The 2,829-nt window shown below is 41.0% G+C and overlaps 1 protein-coding gene across 1 annotated transcript in view; it reads left to right on the plus strand.

The window, feature by feature from the left end:
* The window catches only part of LOC103203787 (microsomal triglyceride transfer protein), a 77,438-nt gene that overhangs the window by 61,121 nt on the left and 13,488 nt on the right, over positions 1-2,829 (plus strand). The gene's annotated exons all lie outside the window — the stretch shown is intronic.

Raw genomic sequence — 2,829 nt, forward strand, 5'->3', positions numbered from 1 at the left:
AGGCTGGCAGTTCAAACCCACCAGCCCCTCCTCGGAAGGAAGGTTGGGCAATCCTACTTCCGTAGTGATACTGCCTCGGAAACCCAAGGAGGGGTCACTTGAGTTGGGGCCGACTCGACGGCACATAACAACGACAACAACAAATGTGATTACTATTAAGTAGTCAGAAATAGAAACATCTCAACATTAATTAAATAGACAAAATAGAGGTACAGTAAAGATGAAGACTTACTAGAGAGGAGACAGTGTTTCATATATGAGTTTTTGTTGTTACTGTTAGCTGTTTTCCTAACTTTTGGCAATCCTATGCACAATGGAACAAGATGCTGCTCAGTCCTGCGACATCCCCATGGTCAGATATGAATCGGACCATCGTGATCCATAGAGTTTCCGCTGACTGATATTCAGATTAAAGGAAATATCTATTCCTCTTCTGAGGTGTGTCCACTAGTCAGCTTAAGCCATCTTATAGCTAGACTCTCCCGCCTTGCTGTCATTTTGATACCACATTAAATTTGAAATATCTAAGGAATGAAGGGGATAGCCCTGATCCTAAAGTTCCAATTGGCACTTCCCCCAATTGTGGTGTGGCATGAGGAAAATTTGGCTCCCACTTTTTTCCACTGAGGATTTGGCTTTTTTCCAAATTTGACTTAGGAAACAGCCATTGCAATGAATTTGCAGCCTTTTCTTTTTCTATATTGCAGCAAAATGATCCGTCGAGTTCTGAAAGAAATGATTGTTCACAATTACGACCGTTTCTCCAAGAGTGGATCCTCTTCTGCCTATACTGGCTACATAGAACGTATGTAACCCCAAAAAGGATTCTCCCTCCATACCCCAACCCAACTTGGTGCTGTTAAAGCTGCTACTAAATTACAGTTGTTGATTTTCCTGTCATTAGGTGATCCCTATTCAGCATCTACTTATGGCCTTGATATTCTTTATTCTGGTTCCGGCATTCTAAGGAGAAGTAACCTAAACATCTTTCAGTACATTGGGAAGGCTCATCTTCAAGCTAGCCAGGTAACTCATTTTCACTGAATTTTACTTAGTAAAGTATGTAAGAAACTCCTTGTTGTTAAATACCATGAAGTTGTTTTCCACTCATAGCAATGTCATGTGATGGAGCAGAACTGCCTCATAGGCTTTTCTTGGCTGTAATGTTTATGGGAGAAGAGTGCCAGGTTTTTTTTTTTTTTCCTCCGAGGAGTCACCAAGTCAGTTCAAATTACCAACCTTTAGGGTAACAGGTGAGTACTTACCCATTTGTGCCACCAGGGCTCCTTATTTACTATTCAGGTAAAATAAAATATATACTGATGGCAACATTATAAAATATGTATGTTAATGATGCCTTCTATCATACCTCACCTGTCTTGGTCAAGGTTTTGTAGAGAAAGAGCACCATTAAGATATATAGATCTCTCTCTCTTTATCTCCCTAAGGAGAGAAATTTATTTTAAGGCATTGGCTCATGTGATCGTGAGGGGCTAGAAAGTCCAAAATATGTAGGTTGTAGAGCTGGGTAGAGATTCTTACAGTCTTGTGTCCCAAAATCTGTAGGTCAGGTGACAGGAAGAATGAAGAGTGAAGAGGCTAGCAAAATGTCTATTTGTAGTCTGGAGGTAGAATATAACTTCCTTTTTTCTCTTAATGTCTCCAACTGATTGGATGAGGCCCACTCATATTGTGGACAGTAATCTGCTTTACTTAACATCAGCTGATTTAACCACATATAACTAACTACTTTATAACATCATCTAGACTAGTGTTTGACCAAACAACTGAGCACCATTGTCTAGCCAAATTGACATACAAAATTAACCATTACATCATCCATGATTCCAGCAATTTCTCAGAGAAAGTTCAAGTATGAACTCAAAACCTAATTAATTTGATTCACTGGACTTGCCAAGGAACTCTAGTGGTGTAGTGGATAAGGCTGCTAACCTGAAAGTTGGGAGCTCTGGTGGCTTAGTGCCTAAGTCATTTTGACTGCTAACCAGAAGGCTGGTGGTTCAAACCCACTAGCCACTCCTTGAAAGGATGGTTGGGCAATCTACTTTGGTTGAGATACCACCTCAGAAACCCAAGAATGGGTAGCTATGAGTTGAATCTGACTGGATGGCATTGAATTAACCTGAAGGTCAGCAGTTTGAATCAACCAACTGCTCCAAGGGAGGAAGATTAGGCAATCTACTTCCCTAAAGAGAAAGGGGATTAAAAGGCCCAGGAATCTGGACAGAGGAGGAGTTAGCGGCAGGGACCCAGGTAAGGGTGGTATGAGAGGTTTCCAATAGGGAGACAAACTTGTCTGTCGGTTTGTCCTACCATGGTGATGTGTTGATGTGAGTTTTGAGGCTGAGCCACTGGTGTTTCAAACCCAGCGGGATGCACATAGTGCACAGATATCAGCCCAGACTGAAACAAACTAGGAAGAAGGAAGAGGCTGTCTACTTCTCAGAGAATTGGCCAGGGAAAACCTTATGAATAACAAAGAAACACTGTTTGATACATTACCGTGCAACTTTATGAATAGTCCGGTTAGGTTAGAAGGCTCTCAAAATAGGACTGGGAATGAACTGCATCATCTGAGTAAACCCAGTCTTAGTCCCATGGATAAGGTAAAGCTTTCAAGACTTCCACTTGCTGATGTGGCACAACTGAAATTGAAGAGAAACAGCTTCAGACATCCATTAATCATAACATGAAATGTACGAAGTATGAACCTAGGAAAATTGGAAGTTGTCAAAAATGAAATGGAACACATAAAGATTGATATCCTTGGCATTAGTGAGCTGAAATGGACTGGTTTTGGCTATTTTG

The sequence above is a fragment of the Orycteropus afer genome, unplaced genomic scaffold, assembly GCF_000298275.1.
Source record: "Orycteropus afer afer isolate SDZICR_OR568_19922 unplaced genomic scaffold, OryAfe1.0 scaffold00229, whole genome shotgun sequence".
Taxonomy (NCBI): Eukaryota; Metazoa; Chordata; class Mammalia; order Tubulidentata; family Orycteropodidae; genus Orycteropus; species Orycteropus afer.